Source organism: Bombina bombina, chromosome 3, assembly GCF_027579735.1.
Source record: "Bombina bombina isolate aBomBom1 chromosome 3, aBomBom1.pri, whole genome shotgun sequence".
In the NCBI taxonomy this organism is placed as follows: domain Eukaryota; kingdom Metazoa; phylum Chordata; class Amphibia; order Anura; family Bombinatoridae; genus Bombina; species Bombina bombina.
In genome coordinates, this window is record NC_069501.1 from 376,465,969 (window position 1) to 376,483,938 (window position 17,970).

Below are 17,970 nucleotides of genomic sequence, written 5' to 3' on the forward strand. Positions count from 1 at the left end.
GTAAAAAAGCAGTGTGTGTGTAAAACTGAAAATTTAAAAATTACCACCATACACTGTCTCCAATTTGTTTGGCTAAAACGGTTCCATCAAAGGCATCAAAGCACTCCATATACAATACTTTGGGGTGTCAACATTTCAAATATATACACTTTCATGCCAATAAATAGACCTGGGGTATGCGATTGGCCCCAAACTAAAGATAGGCCTATGAGAAGAAATACTCTCACTTTTAACTAAAATTACAAGACATAAAATTCTAACAGAACCTTCCCAAACTTCTGGCAAACCTATACATGGGGGGCATAGGTGTACTCAGGAGGTCTTATAGAAAACAACCTGTATTGTGTTTTTGCAATAACTTACAACAGGCTCTCCTAAATTATAGTCAAACAATGTAAAACTGAAAATTAAAAAATTACCACCATACACTGTCTCCATTTTTTTTGGCTAAAACGGTTCCATCAAAGGCATCAAAGCACTACATATACAATACCTTGGGGTGTTTACATTTCAAATATATAAACTTTCATGACAATAAATAGTCCTGGGGTAATGCGCTTGGCCCCAAACTAAAGATAGGCCTATCAGAAGAAATACTCAATGCAATGCAAGTCATAAAATTGTAACAGAACCTTCCCAAAATCCTGGCAAACCTATACATGGGGGGTATAGATGTACTCAGGAGGTCTTACAGAAAACAACCTGGACTGTTTTCTTGCAATAACTTTTACCACATTCTCCAAAATCACAGCCAAAAAGCAATGTGTGTGTAAAAATAAAAAATACCACCACACACATTCTCCAAAGACTGGCGATTGAATTAGTGCATGGAAAGTGTTAAAATACCAGCATTTGAAATACCCTAGGGTGTCTACTTTTCAAAAATATATGGTTTGTTGGGGGTAAATTACATTGGCTGGCTTCAGAAATGTTCCAAATAGGACATGGGTGCATGATGACAGATGTGAAAATTTCAAGTTGGAAAACTGGAATGCGCCACCTAAAAATAAGGCCTTTTAGCCCCCAGGGAACCCAACACACCTATACATGGGTGGTATCACTGTACTCAGGAGATGTTGTTGAACACATGTTGAGGTGTTTTTTGACAGTAACACATAACAGGAATTGAGAATCCATGCCTAAAGTACAATGTGTATGAAAAATAACACAAAAAAATGACTACCCAAAAGTTTGCCAAAGACTGGTGCTTGAATTAGTGCATGGAAAGTGTTAAAATACCAGCATTTGAAATACCCTAGGGTGTCTACTTTTCAAAAATATATGGTTTGTTGGGGGTAAATTACATTGGCTGGCTTCAGAAATGTTCCAAATAGGACATGGGTGCATGATGACAGATGTGAAAATTTCAAGTTGGAAAACTGGAATGCACCCCCTAAAAATAAGGCCTTTTAGCCCCCAGGGAACCCAACACACCTATACATGGGTGGTATCACTGTACTCAGGAGATGTTGTTGAACACATATTGAGGTGTTTTTTGACAGTAACACATAACAGGAATTGAGAATCCATGCCTAAAGTACAATGTGTATGAAAAATAACACAAAAAAATGACTACCTAAAAGTTTGCCAAAGACTGGTGCTTGAATTAGTGCATGGAAAGTGTTAAAATACCAGCATTTGAAATACCCTAGGGTGTCTACTTTTCAAAAATATATGGTTTGTTGGGGGTAAATTACATTGGCTGGCTTCAGAAATGTTCCAAATAGGACATGGGTGCATGATGACAGATGTGAAAATTTCAAGTTGGAAAACTGGAATGCACCCCCTAAAAATAAGGCCTTTTAGCCCCCAGGGAACCCAACACACCTATACATGGGTGGTATCACTGTACTCAGGAGATGTTGTTGAACACATGTTGAGGTGTTTTTTGACAGTAACACATAACAGGAATTGAGAATCCATGCCTAAAGTACAATGTGTATGAAAAATAACACAAAAAAAATGACTACCTAAAAGTTTGCCAAAGACTGGTGCTTGAATTAGTGCATGGAAAGTGTTAAAATACCAGCATTTGAAATACCCTAGGGTGTCTACTTTTCAAAAATATATGGTTTGTTGGGGGTAAATTACATTGGCTGGCTTCAGAAATGTTCCAAATAGGACATGGGTGCATGATGACAGATGTGAAAATTTCAAGTTGGAAAACTGGAATGCGCCCCCTAAAAATAAGGCCTTTTAGCCCCCGGGGAACCCAACACACCTATACATGGGTGGTATAACTGTACTCAGGAGATGTTGTTGAACACATATTGAGGTGTTTTTTGACAGTAACACATAACAGGAATTGAGAATCCATGCCTAAAGTACAATGTGTATGAAAAATAACACAAAAAAAATGACTACCCAAAAGTTTGCCAAAGACTGGTGCTTGAATTAGTGCATGGAAAGTGTTAAAATACCAGCATTTGAAATACCCTAGGGTGTCTACTTTTCAAAAATATATGGTTTGTTGGGGGTAAATTACATTGGCTGGCTTCAGAAATGTTCCAAATAGGACATGGGTGCATGATGACAGATGTGAAAATTTCAAGTTGGAAAACTGGAATGCGCCCCCTAAAAATAAGGCCTTTTAGCCCCCAGGGAACCCAACTCACCTATACATGGGTGGTATCACTGTACTCAGGAGATGTTGTTGAATACATATTGAGGTGTTTTTTGACAGTAACTCATAACAGGAATTGAGAATCCATGCCTAAAGTACAAAGTGTATGAAAAATAACACAAAACAATGACTACCCATAAGTTTGCCAAAGACTGGTGGTTGAATTAGTGCATGGAAAGTGTTAAAATACCAGCATTTGAAATACCCTAGGGTGTCTAATTTTCAAAAATATATGGTTTGTTGGGGGTAAATTACATTGGCTGGCTTCATAAATGTTCCAAATAGGACATGGGTGCATGATGACAGATGTGAAAATTCCAAGTTGGAAAACTGGAATGCACTACCTAAAAATAAGGCCTTTTAGCCCCCAGAGAACCCGACACACCTATACATGGGTGGTATCACTGTACTCAGGAGATGTTGCTGAACACATATTGGGGTGTTATTTTGTAGTAACCCTTAACATTCTCAGTACATGTATTCTTAAATTGCTATTTTGTCAAAAATTCACCACTTATTTTTTTTCTTTTAAAACTTTGGCATTGATTGGTGCTAAAATGGTTGCATGAAGAGAGTCAAAATACCCCAAGTTTAATACCTTAGGTTGTCTTCTTTTTAAAAATATATACATGTGAAGGATTATTCAGTGATTCCTGACAGATATCAGTGTTCCAATGTAACTATCTCTAGTTTTGAAAAAAAATGTTTTGGAAATAGCAGTGTGCTACTTGTACTTATTGCCCTATAACTTGCAAAAAAAGCAAGGGGCATATAAACATTGGGTATTTCTAAACTCAGGACAAAAAATTGAAACTATTTAGCATGTTTTTTTTTTGGTGGTTGTAGATGTGTAATAGATTTTGGGGGTCAAAGTTAGAAAAAGTGTGTTTTTTTCCATTTTTTCCTCATACTTTATATTTTTTTTTATAGTAAATTATAAGATATGATGAAAATAATGGTATCTTTAGAAAGTTCATGTAATGGCGAGAAAAACAGTATATAATATGTGTGGGTACAGTAAATGAATAAGAGGAAAATTACAGCTAAACACAAACAGTGCAGAAATGTAAAAATAGCCATTGTCATTAAGGGTAAGAAATTTGAAAAATGGTCCGGTCATTAAGGGGTTAAAGGGACACTGAACCCAAATTTGTTCATTTGTAATTCAGAAAGAGCATGCAATTTGAAGCAACTTTCTAATTTACTCCTATTATCAATTTTTCTTCGTTCTCTTGCTATCATTTTTTGAAAAAGAAGGCATCTAAGTTTTTTTTTGGTTTCAGTACTCTGGACAGCACTTTTTTTATTGGGGGGTGAATTTATCCACCAATCAGCAAGGACAACCCAGGTTGTTCACCAAAAATGGGCCAGCATCTAAACTTACATTCTTGCATTTCAAATAAAGATACCAAGAGAATGAAGAAAATTTGATAATAGGAGTAAAAACGAAATCTGAAGAAAATTTCAGGCTCAATGGGAATCACGAAATTAAATTTTTGGGTACAGTGTCCCTTTAAGTAATAAAATGATAATTTTCCCTTGTTCTCTCTAAGTATTGAGCTTTGGTTTTCTAGACAAATATAAGATAAGGAAGCAAGTGTGTGTACACAAAGTGATAACACAATGAGATCTGATATCACCTGAAGCTCAACCCATTGTAATAGGCTGTGGTTTAAAAGCACAAAACCAGCTACTTCAGATACACAAATAAACCTGAAAATGCAATTTCTCATACATTTTATACTCTGCAGCTGGTATAACAAGTCATTGAAATGCATTCATATAAAAACAATTTTACAGTGTACTGTCCCTTTAATGACACTACAAATTTAAACATATACTTAAGGACACGTAATTATTGCATTATATTTTAAGTTTGCAACAATTACAAAAATGTTAATTTATAACAATCTTTTGTATTCTTAACAATAAAAGTACAACAGTGAGTCAATAGATGTCTGTCTGTACCTTTTTGTAAATAAGCATTAATAAAAGATACATATAGGGCTAGATTTATTAAGCCCATACGGCAGCAAGTTCTCTCAAGAACTTGCTCGCCGTCATTTATCAAGCAGCGGTCACCAGACTGCTGCTTCCTGGGCCTCTTCGCCCACAGCCAATGACAGCTCCTGCCCGCGCGTGATTGGCTGTGCGCGGGCAGGGGGCGGGATTGCACGCGAGCGCAAAATTGCGCTCGTGTGCAATGCCGAATACCTGCGGGTATTTTCGCCCCGCCACAGGCGAGCTGAGGCGTTCAGGGGCGCGTATACGCCCATAGTCTGCAATAAATTGATAACCCTTATCTATTTATAAGAAAATACCTCAGCTAAAATGTTGCTTCTAAAGCTTTAAGCAAGCCATCATTTCTTAAAGGGAAAAAATTGTGTATTTATCTTGTGATTCATTTACAATTACTGTACATGGTTTGCTTTGAGTAAACAATGATGAAAAGCACAGGGTATTCGGATTCTAAAGAAGGAGGAGGAGAAAGTAAAAAAGGGTGGGAGAGCTATTGTGTACAAGAGGGAGAGATTGCTAAATAGATAGGTGGGGGTAGGGAAGCCACCTGTCCAGTTTTGCACCTAATTGTGTAGTTTCAGGGATAATAGATCAGTTGCCTGTTGACCTCTTTGCACTTTTGAGATCGCTAAAATCCATAGAAAAGTCAGAACTACAACATATGACGAGACAGGGTTAATGTTTATATGCATAAATAAATCACTTGAAGAAACCAGCTCACTATCAGCCTATAATCTGAAAAATAATTACTTAAATTATATTTTATGTCAAGGTATGGGCAAAATGAAATGGGTATGAAAACGATAAATGTAACGGTCATTAAATATTGCCAGGGTTTTATATCTATTGTGTTCAAATTAAACACTATTACAACCTAAGTACATGGACATTTAATAATATTACACAATTCAAATATTGAAGTCTATTAGTAACCCAATAATTTAAAAACCAAAGTGGATAAAAAGGTATTTAAAAAAAAAATGAATTAAAAGGTCATTATAATAAAAACAATTACATACTCTATTAATAGTTAGATCATGTTATTTTAAGACTAGCAACCCTTTAATGCTATGCGTTTAACTCTAGCAAAAGGGTTAAACACATAGTAGAAGTACCTTGCAGCTTTTGAGGAGGACATGGGTGGTAAGCCAATCAGGAGCTCCTGGAAATGAGTTTACCTATGTGTTTATATAGTTTATTAGTGTTAAACAAATAGTTATCTAGTCTTACAAATGCAATATTACATAGATTACAATGTACCTTCAAGATTTCACCAATGATAAATTATTATAGTGCAATGTTCCACACCACCCAATCCTTCCCTATCCAAACATTTACTGTTTAGTCAGTGCAAAAAGATAACTATTATTTTGGTAATCCAGATAAACTGGTGGAACTAGGAGCCGCTAGGACCAGGCAAAAATTTGGAAGCGACCCCTCCCCCTTCTTCTGCTGCATGCATGATAAAAAGACAATGCAATAGCACTTAGGGGTAGATTTAACAATAGCCGAGCTACAGTAAATCATGTCCCCTCAACCTTGCTAAATGCTGACAGCATTTAACATTGCACAAGCATTTCTAGTGAAATGCTTGTGCAATGCCGCCCCCTGCTCACTGGCGGCCAATCAGCTGCTAGCAGGGACCGTCAATCATCCTGATCGGATCGGGATAATTTCAGTCCCCCACCTTTTAGTTAAGGAGCAGCGGTCATAGTTTTTAACTTCCGTTTCAGGTGGACCTGAAACGATAGGGCTCAGAAGCAGCATCCCCTGCTTAATAAATTGAGCCCGTAGTCTCAACTCCAATTGAGTAGTAGTTATATATTTTACACTCCTCCTGTATCATGTGACAGTCATCGGCCAATCACAAATGCATATACGTATATTCTGGGGATTCTTGCACATGCTCAGTAGGAGCTGGTTACAAAAAAGTGTAAATATACAAAGACTGCACATTTTGTTAATGGAAGTAAATTGGAAAGTTGTTTAAAATTGCTGCTCTATCTGAATCAGGAATGTTTAATTATGACTTAAAGGGCCATTATACCCAAATATTTAAACACTTGAAAGTGATGCAGCATAGCTGTAAAAAGCTGACTAGAAAATATCACCTGAACATCTCTATGTAAAAAAGAAAGATATTTTACCTCAAAAGTTCCTCAGCAGCCACCTCCCATTGTAAAGGATTTCTAAGCAGCATATTAGTGTGTCTGTCCTGGGACAGCTGAAGGGATGAGCTTCGTGAACTCTCATATTATTTCACCAATCAGGTAAAGGAAGCTTACTATGAAATCTCATGAGAGTTAAGTCAAATCTCATGAGATCACAGTAAGAGTTCATGACCTCAGCACTGCTGATGCTGATTGGCTGCTGTTCATTTCTTCATTTTTTTAAAATTTTTACCTGCAGCTGGGAGCAGCTGAGTATAACTTTTTACACAGAACTTACTCTGCTGAGCTGAGGAGATTGTGAGGTAAAATATCTTCCTTTTTTATATAGAGATGCTCAGGTGATATTTTCCTGTCAGCTTTTTACAGTTATACTGCATCAGTTTGAAGTGATTTAGCATATGAGTATTATGTCCCTTTAACATACATACACACAATCATCTAACAGGTTGGAATTATAAAACAGGTGGGATTATAAAACTAAATCTCTCAATGCAATAAGTTGCAGATAGAAACAATATAGGTTGAATTAAATCAGAGGAGAGAAGCATTAGAATATTCCAAGTATGATGGAATTTTGCAGAGGACGTTAGCAGAGCTGATTGCAGCAAAACATAATAAATATCTAAGAGACCAATCAGACTATGATACAGACAGGGTATTTATCTGGAATAGGAAGGAAAGGTTTGAAGGCCGTAGAGCTTACAATAGATCACAAGGCAGAGGAAGAGGCCTCTCAAATAAAAACAGAAACAATAGGGATGATGAGAATAAGGTCCAAAAAATTAGCGAAGGGGGGATTTCTAAGGAGAAAAAGGTTCAATTTTCAGAGAGCGAAGCAGAATTTTATGATGATAGCTCTATGTCAGGTGGGGAGGAAGGTGAGACAAACCTCACAGCTACAGTAGTACCAGAGCAATTAGTAGTGAGACCCAAAACGTTGAATACGGTCATACCCTCTATTTTGAAAAAACAACATCAAGGGGGATCTAAGTATACCCCTGATGAAGGACCATTTGCAGTACACCCTAATGCTGAGAGACAGGTGAAGGTAGATTCAAGGGACCGACAAGACCTGGAGCAGGTTTTTCCCTCCCCCCAAAGAACCAGAGGGAGGGGGGAGAGGGAGTCAGACAGGCCAAGTAAGACAAAATCGACATTCTACCAGACGGGGCAGACGCGCGAGCAAATACCAGTAAATGGTGACATGAATGTCATTAATCTATCTGATTATGTTTTGTCCGATATGGAGACTAAAGTGTTAAGCTTGGGACTAGGTTTTGTTCCTTCACAAAAATTCAATTTGTTCAATACGCTAATTGATGTAAATAAACTGATCAGAGGGCTAACATTACGCAAATTCTTTTACAATAAGAACATTGAAGACAGGTATGAGACTATCTCACATAATGAAACAAGACGAATAGCCATGGACGAGCTTTCCTTCAATGAAGGTTGTGATGTCCAAAATCTGGAAGCACTACTGTATGAAGGAACCATGGATGATTCTACATCTATGTGTCATATCCCAAAATTTAAAGAAACCTCAAGGTTTTATCCTATACATTATGGAGGGAATACTCTAGAAATTTTCCAGGAAAGGGTTGAAAGGGACCTTACATCACTACACCGGGCCACCTCTGTTAACCAGCATAACTCAAATCCTAAAGAAAGAAAAGCTTTGAAAAAACTCCAAACTAATGAAAGTTTGGTCATTAGGAATACTGACAAAGGTGGCTCGGTGGTGGTAACTCAATTTGTTGCAGAGGCTGAGAGACAGCTACATGACCACAGAAATTACCAGGTTTTGAGAGGAGACCCCACAGAAAGGTACAAAAAGGAACTGGCTCAGATCCTTGATGACGGTAGGGATTTGGGAGTCCTGGATGAGTCTACCTGTGACTTCCTCCTGGTGGATAATCCGGTAACCCCCATATTTAACCACCTACCGAAGGTACACAAATCCCTGGAGGGGGTCATGGGTAGACCTATCGTGAGCGGTATAGGATCACTACTGGAGAGAATCTCACAATGGGTTGATGGCATCCTGCAGCCCATGGTGGGGAAACTTACCAGCTTTTTACAGGACACAACACATGTCTTAAAACTAATGGAGAACGTAATGTGGGATGAGAAGGATATGTGGCTGACTATCGATGTCAGGGCACATTATACCTCCATACCGCATGAGAAAGGTTTGGAGGCTATTGAATTTTTCTTGAGACGAAATACTGGTTTTTCTAATGAACTAGTTGCATTTGTGCTCAGGGTAGTAAGTTATCTTCTGACACACAACTATTTCACCTTTGGGGGGTTTATTATCTCCAGAGATGCGGGACAGCGCTGGGCGCTAAGTTTGCGTCCTCTTTCGCCAACCTCTACATGGGGTGGTGGGAGCTGTCCCGCATCTATGGGGATGAGAACCCCTTCAGGGGAGATATACAGTTTTACAGACAATATATTGATGATCTGCTCCTGGTGTGGAGGGATTCAGTGGAAAGAGCAAGGACCTTTGTGAATTGGCTAAACAATAACGACTTTGGCTTGGAGTTTACTTTTGAATTCAATAGGAATCAGATTAATTTTTTGGATCTCACTTTGAGAGGGATTCCCAAAGTCGGGGTTGAAACCGAGGTTTTCAGAAAACCAATCTCTGGTAATACACTGCTCCACGCAAGGAGCAGTCATCCAAGGCAGGTGTTCAGATCAGTCGCAAAGGGCCAATTGACCAGACTCAAGCGTAATTGCAGTAATATTGACCAGTATGAGGGTCATGCCAACCAATTGTCACAACGCCTCAAGGAGAGGGGGTATAAGCCCTACGACATCAGTAAGGCTAGAGAAGATGTCAGTCGTCTTAACAGGAAGGAACTACTTGTTAAGGCAAAACCAATGATGGAAAAGAGTGGAAGTGTATACTTTGTAACAGATTATAGTATACAGTATCATAAAATTTGCCAGATTATAAGGAAACATTTCAAACTACTAGCAGCCGACAATGCATTGGCTGATACGGTAGAGAAAGGATGCAAATATTCATTCAGAAAGGGAGTCTCAATGGGCAATATCTTGACCCCCACCCAATTAAGAAACTTAAGAAGGGAGGAGCCCGGTTCCTGGCTCAGATTCAAGGGAGTATACAGGTGTAGCAACTTTACATGTAAGGCGTGTGAACATCTGTCAGTAGGTGAAGGTTTCAAAAGTTGTGCCACCAATAAAAACCACAGACAAAAAATGCATGAATTGTCGAAGCAGGTTTTCAATTTACTTAGCAGAATGTGTAGCCTGTAACCTACAGTATGTAGGGATGACAATAAGGGAGACACGAGAACGTATCCAAGAACACCTCTTGGACATCAAGGCTGGCACTCTGACCACCCCTCTCATCCAGCATTTCAAACTTATCCATAATAAGGAAAGTACATACTTTAAATGGACTATAATAGAAACAGTGGATGCTGGATGCAGAGGGGGAAACAGAGAGGCGGTCCTTGCTAAGAAAGAAGTTTTTTGGATTTTCCAGTTGGGGACTAGGTATCCCACAGGATTAAACTCAGCCTATGACCTTATCAACCACTGGGATTAGGTTAAAGTGGCATTGTACACAGATTTGTTCTAATATTTTTTGATAGTACATAGTACTTAATTATAATTTAGAATTGGACAAGTTAGTGTACGTCTTTATAATTATATAAAAGACAGATGTTTGAAGATTTTTGCATTATAGGAATATATCTTCACTGGATATTCTACCGAGAGGATTACCTACAGGTATTTAGCTAATTTACTAGGCCTAGGTAGAAAAATAAAAAAGACGTGTTTTTCCTTGCATATCTCATATGGACAAAACCAAGTGGGTAATATTACATTGTCACATTTTGTGATGTAATACTATTATTCATAGTTTAAATACTGTGCAACTTGTTTCCTATGTTTTAGGTCCATATTGAGTAACGTTTGTCTTTCTATATTATTATTTATTTATGCTTGCTTTCTATCTACAGAGGTTAGTTTATCATATTTAATTAAGTCCCAAGGTAATAACAAATAAGAAAAACTGGGTAAACAGCATAAAAATAATGAATAAACATGACATGTATATCAATGGTTAGACAGTTAACAAGGAGTTAATCCGGTTATTGCCCTTCAGCCAATCAGTTTTTTTTTACACCCTTTTTAAAGCCCAGTAATTATGAGGGTTATAGTGAGCTATGATTACGGCCTAAAAGCCGAAACGCGTAAGCTTGACTACACACACTGAAGGGCTTACTACTGTATTTACCTGTTTTTATGGTGAAATAAAGCCAATAGTTGATCAATAGTTGCAACTCCAGCATCATTTTTTCTTCAGGTTGGAACCAAGGCAGGCTATTTATATTTGACTTATGTTACTAAAGGTTTTTGAAAAGTGTAATGTTTCCTTATGTAAGTAGCATTGTTGTATTGCAGGAATTACCAGGATGCATAGGTAGGTCATGAATAAAGTGACTTTGCAAAACATTCTACCTTCTTCATGTGAAGACAATAGCCACATTCCCTATACCCTCCAGTATACACACCAGGGATTACTCATGTGTGTCCCTTTAAGTGTCTAATTAAAGGGGCAATGTACTCAGGCCAGTAACTGAAATGAGTTAATTTTATTTAAAGCAGCTGCAGGAACAACTTTTTAAATAGTCTTTCTCATTCTTCCACACCATCACTGGGAGGTTAATTTCTGCTGCTGATTCTTTATAGCCAATGCCCCAGATATTTCAAATAACACAATAAAGGTAAAAAAGCCTTATGTAAATAAATTATCAAATGGATAACTGGATATATATCTATATGAGACAGCACAGTTTCATTTAAATAAAGCAGGAGTTATTGACATCAATATCTTCAAATCAAAACTCAGACCTCATTCTTAAATGAAGTACATACTTTAAATGGACTATAATAGAAACAGTGGATGCTGGATGCAGAGGGGGAAACAGAGAGGCGGTCCTTGCTAAGAAAGAAGTTTTTTGGATTTTCCAGTTGGGGACTAGGTATCCCACAGGATTAAACTCAGCCTATGACCTTATCAACCACTGGGATTAGGTTAAAGTGGCATTGTACACAGATTTGTTCTAATATTTTTTGATAGTACATAGTACTTAATTATAATTTAGAATTGGACAAGTTAGTGTACGTCTTTATAATTATATAAAAGACAGATGTTTGAAGATTTTTGCATTATAGGAATATATCTTCACGGGATATTCTACCGAGAGGATTACCTACAGGTATTTAGCTAATTTATTAGGCCTAGGTAGAAAAATAAAAAAGACGTGTTTTTCCTTGCATATCTCATATGGACAAAACCAAGTGGGTAATATTACATTGTCACATTTTGTGATGTAATACTATTATTCATAGTTTAAATACTGTGCAACTTGTTTCCTATGTTTTAGGTCCATATTGAGTAACGTTTGTCTTTCTATATTATTATTTATTTATGCTTGCTTTCTATCTACAGAGGTTAGTTTATCATATTTAATTAAGTCCCAAGGTAATAACAAATAAGAAAAACTGGGTAAACAGCATAAAAATAATGAATAAACATGACATGTATATCAATGGTTAGACAGTTAACAAGGAGTTAATCCGGTTATTGCCCTTCAGCCAATCAGTTTTTTTTTTACACCCTTTTTAAAGCCCAGTAATTATGAGGGTTATAGTGAGCTATGATTACGGCCTAAAAGCCGAAACGCGTAAGCTTGACTACACACACTGAAGGGCTTACTACTGTATTTACCTGTTTTTATGGTGAAATAAAGCCAATAGTTGATCAATAGTTGCAACTCCAGCATCATTTTTTCTTCAGGTTGGAACCAAGGCAGGCTATTTATATTTGACTTATGTTACTAAAGGTTTTTGAAAAGTGTAATGTTTCCTTATGTAAGTAGCATTGTTGTATTGCAGGAATTACCAGGATGCATAGGTAGGTCATGAATAAAGTGACTTTGCAAAACATTCTACCTTCTTCATGTGAAGACAATAGCCACATTCCCTATACCCTCCAGTATACACACCAGGGATTACTCATGTGTGTCCCTTTAAGTGTCTAATTAAAGGGGCAATGTACTCAGGCCAGTAACTGAAATGAGTTAATTTTATTTAAAGCAGCTGCAGGAACAACTTTTTAAATAGTCTTTCTCATTCTTCCACACCATCACTGGGAGGTTAATTTCTGCTGCTGATTCTTTATAGCCAATGCCCCAGATATTTCAAATAACACAATAAAGGTAAAAAAGCCTTATGTAAATAAATTATCAAATGGATAACTGGATATATATCTATATGAGACAGCACAGTTTCATTTAAATAAAGCAGGAGTTATTGACATCAATATCTTCAAATCAAAACTCAGACCTCATTCTTAAAATCACACAATTAATTTACAAATGAACAAATGATGCTGGATATCCACGTTTGTGACTTGAGCTGTTAAACCAAATTGCACGCTGTGTATCCCCAATACCAGCTATCAAAACACTGCCGTCATAGTGAGGCTAGGCTGTGTATCACAATGCGCTGCCCTGTTGGCTGTAATGATGAACACTGTAAAGCGGAGTCCCAGTACTCTGAAATAGCATAGAAAAACAAGTTCAGATTGTTAAAAAAATAATTAAAAGCCAAACTGTTTATGAAATTCAAAATGCAAATGGAGCAGAGTCCATACATTCCATCATGGGATAAAAATTGAGAGTGAAAAAGGCTGAGTGGTTTTGGTCTCCAGACTGTAATCATAGGCTAGTTACACAAACCTGATTAGGAAATTTAAAAAGCCAAACATGCTTTACTATTGGTTAAAAACTAAAGCACAAATACCTCACAAATTTAACCCTTCACCATCATAAGGCTAAAACAAGTCAAATCATGTGAAACTATAATTAATATGTTATCAAAGCATTAATGATAAATAGTGCACAGTCAATATTAATTTATGCAAAAATCTCTAACTTTATAAGGTATAGATTACAAATCAATAAATATACATATACAAAATAAATATAAATTTAAATATGGCAAAAATCAGTTATAATGTATCACACGTACATCACACAAGTTAAAGCAAACAATCTAAGCATAGGACCAATGTATGAATATTGAATGAAAATGAAAGAAGCATACATAAACTTAAAGGGACACTGAACCCAATTTTTTTCTTTCGTGATTCAGATAGAGCATGGAATTTTAGGCAACTTTTTAATTTACTCCTGTTATCAAATTTCTTCATTCTCTTGGTATCTTTATTTGAAATGCAAGAATGTAAGTTTAGATACCGGCCAATTTTTAGTGAACAACCTGGGTTGTCCTTGCTGATTGGTAGATAAATTCATCCACCAATAAAAAAGTGCTGTCCAGAGTTCTGGACCTAAAAAAAGCTTAGATGCCTTATTTTTCAAATAAAGATAACAAGAGAACAAAGAAAAATTGACAATATGAGTAAATTAGAAAGTTGCTTAAAATTGCATGCTCTATCTGAATCATGAAAGAAAAAAAAAAATGGGTTCAGTGTCCTTTTAAGGAATATGAGTAAAGTAGATTATATTAAATTCAATTACCCCCAATAATTGATAATATTGAAATTGAAGTTGAAACCAATCTGAATTAAACTATCCAGTTTAAAGATCCAATAGATCTCCTGGCGGCAGAGTGATCGATATTTGTCAACCCCTCTCGGTGGGCAAAGCACCTGCTCAATAGCCTGCCATCTAAAAGAATCAACATTTTTGTGATGGATATCAATTAAATATCTTGATAAGGAGCAGGTACTTTCACCTGAGATGTATGACAAATGCTTCCCAATTCGGGTACTCACATCTCTGGTCATTCTACCAACATATTTGTGGCAACAAAACGTAAATTCAATAACATAGATCACATAAGTACTAGTGCAATTAATGCAATCCTTAGTTTTATATATGTCAATAGTGATAGCTGATTTGAAGGCGCCAATCGCAGAGATGTGGTCACAAGATTTACACCTCCTCCTCCCACACCTAAAATACCTTTAAAATGGAGCCATGAGCTTTCCGGTCTATCAGCTTTTAAGAGGCTGGGAGAAAAAAGATTACCCAAGGTGCAATTCTTCTTATACACACATGATCATCTACAACCTTCTGCCTCTGTTTGTTATATATCCAAAGTATGTGGACTCCTGACCATCACACTGGACATCCCGTTTAAAAAACATGGGCATTAAAATGGAGTTGCGCACCATTTGGTGCTATAACAGATGTAACTCTTCTGGGAAGGCTTTCCATAACACTTTGGAGAGTGTCTTTATGAATTTTTGTCCATTCAGACAAAACAGCACTTGTGAAATCAGGCACTAATGTTGGAAAAAAAGCCTGGCTCACAATCAGTTTCCAATTCATCCCTAAGAAATTAAATGGAATTGTAGGTACTGTGCAGGATACTCAAGTTCCTCCACACCAAACTTGTCAAATCATGCCTTCATGGATCTTGCTTTGTGCACAGGGACACAGTTGTGCTGGACTCAAGGGCGGAGCCTATGGCGAGGAGAGGCCACATCATTTACAGATTGTACAGTATTTTTGTGGTTGACAGTTGGAAACAAAATTACAGAGATATAATATTTTATATATATATATAAAAAAATTGAACACATGTAAAAGTACAGACTGTCATGTGTTTCTTTATACACAAATACTAACTTTTATATGTTTTTCACATGGAAAAAGTTGCTATTATATGGTTTTCATACACATACGCAAACTTATTCTGGTTTTCATGCAAAGCTACAAACGTATATGTGATTACTTTTTTTAATATGGCTTTCACACAAAAATAAATTTTTTATGGTTTTCAAGCAGAAATATACATTTTTATAGAGTAGTATTTGTTTTCAAATACATGCCAGGGCCTTCGATATACAGGCCCTGTTGATTTTTTGCATTTCTCTTTAAATCACCTGGAAAACAAATGTATGGCTTAGCGTGTATGGTACATTGTCTGAAAATATGTGTCCATTTATTAGGCTTTTATGTATGAATAGATGAAAAAACTGTAGGTTATGGTGTCCTTATTCCCTTAATGGCCATGACGTACCCTATACGCCACTGGTCGTTAAGGTATTGTTTGGTTATAATAGTGCGGGTCCTGACGTGAGCTTTGGGACCGCGCTATTACACCCTCCCTCCTTCTTGCTGGCCACCGGAAATAGTGCAGTCTCGCCACTAAAAATGCAACTCCCATAGAAAGACCAGCGACATGCAGGGGTTAAAGACCAGCGTACCCCTTAAGGGGTTAATGCAATGGGTGCCACCTAGTTTTTTTTTTTAAAGGCCAATTAGAAACAGCTATAAAAAAGTTACTAGAGTATGCAACAAATGGCTGTGCAGAATATAGCAATGTTTTGCTTGGAGTCTGCACTTTTAACAGAATTTGGAAAGCCAACAATTAGAAGAATTAATTACATGAAAAAAGGTTAAAAAAAAACAAAAAACATAATAATGACAGTATATTGCAAAATTTACTGCACAGAATTAAACATTTTTTTAAGTGCAATCTGAAGGTGTTAATGTCCTTTTGAAAAAAAAACATAATTTATGTAAACTTACCTGATAAATTCATTTCTTTCATGTTTTCTTTGATATAGGTGGAGAGAGTCAATGATTTGTTACACATGGGATATAATACTCAAGATGTGGAAGTCCACGAGTAACAAAATTAAAAAGGGAGGGATAAAATATAAACAGCTTTATTTCCGTTGAAAAATTATATCCAAAATAAAGTCTTTTAATAACTAAAAAAGATTTTTTTTTGTAGGCAACAGAATCAAGGAGTAACCACTGCCTGAATAACCTTTCTACCAAAAGCTGCTTTTGAAGAGGCAAAAACATCAAAATAGTAACATTTAGAAAAAATATGCAAATAAGACCAAGTGGCTGCTTTGCAGATTTGATCAACTGACGCCTCATTCTTGAAAGCCCAAGATGTGGCAACTGATCTTGTAGAATGAGCTGTAATTCTTTAACGCGGAGACTGACCTGCTTCCAAATAAGCTTTGTGAATCAGAAGTTTAAACCAAGAAGCTAAGGAAATAGCAGAAGCTTTATGACCCTTTCGTGAACCAGAAAAAATAACAAATAAACTTGAAGTCTTTCTGAAATCTTTAGTGGCATCAACACAATATTTCAAAGCTCTAACAACATCCAAAGAGTGTAAAGTAATTTCAGCCTTATTCCTAGGATTAGGACACAAAGAAGGAACAACAATTTCCCTTTTAATGTTGTTATAATTAACAACCTTTGGCAAAAATGTTAAATTAGTCTGCAAAACTGCTTTATCTTGATGAAAAATCAAATAAGGATACTCACAAGAGAGGGCAGATAATTCAGAAACTCTTCTAACAGAAGAATTAGCTAAAAGAAACAAGACTTTCCAAGAAAGTAGTTTAATATCTAAAGAATAAATAGGCTCAAATGGAGGAGCCTGTAAAGTCTGCAAAACTAGATTGAGACTCCATGAAGAAGAAATAGGTTTAATAGCAGGTTTTATTCTGGACAAAGCCTGAACAAAACAATGAAAGTCTGGTAGATGAGCAATCTTTCTGTGAAACATTACAGAAAGAGCAGAAATCTGTCCTTTCAAGGTACTAGCAGATAAGTCCTTATCTAAACCATCTTGAAGAAACTGAAGAATTCTAGGAATTCTAAATGTATGCCAAGAAAAATTATGAGTGGTACACCAAGAAATACAGGGAGTGCAGAATTATTAGGCAAGTTGTATTTTTGAGGATTAATTTTATTATTGAACAACAACCATGTTCTCAATGAACCCAAAAAACTCATTAATATCAAAGCTGAATAGTTTTGGAAGTAGTTTTTAGTTTGTTTTTAGTTATAGCTATTTTAGGGGGGTATCTGTGTGTGCAGGTGACTATTACTGTGCATAATTATTAGGCAACTTAACAAAAAACAAATATATACCCATTTCAATTATTTATTTTTACCAGTGAAACCAATATAACATCTCAACATTCACAAATATACATTTCTGACATTCAAAAACAAAACAAAAACAAATCAGTGACCAATATAGCCACCTTTCTTTGCAAGGACACTCAAAAGCCTGCCATCCATGGATTCTGTCAGTGTTTTGATC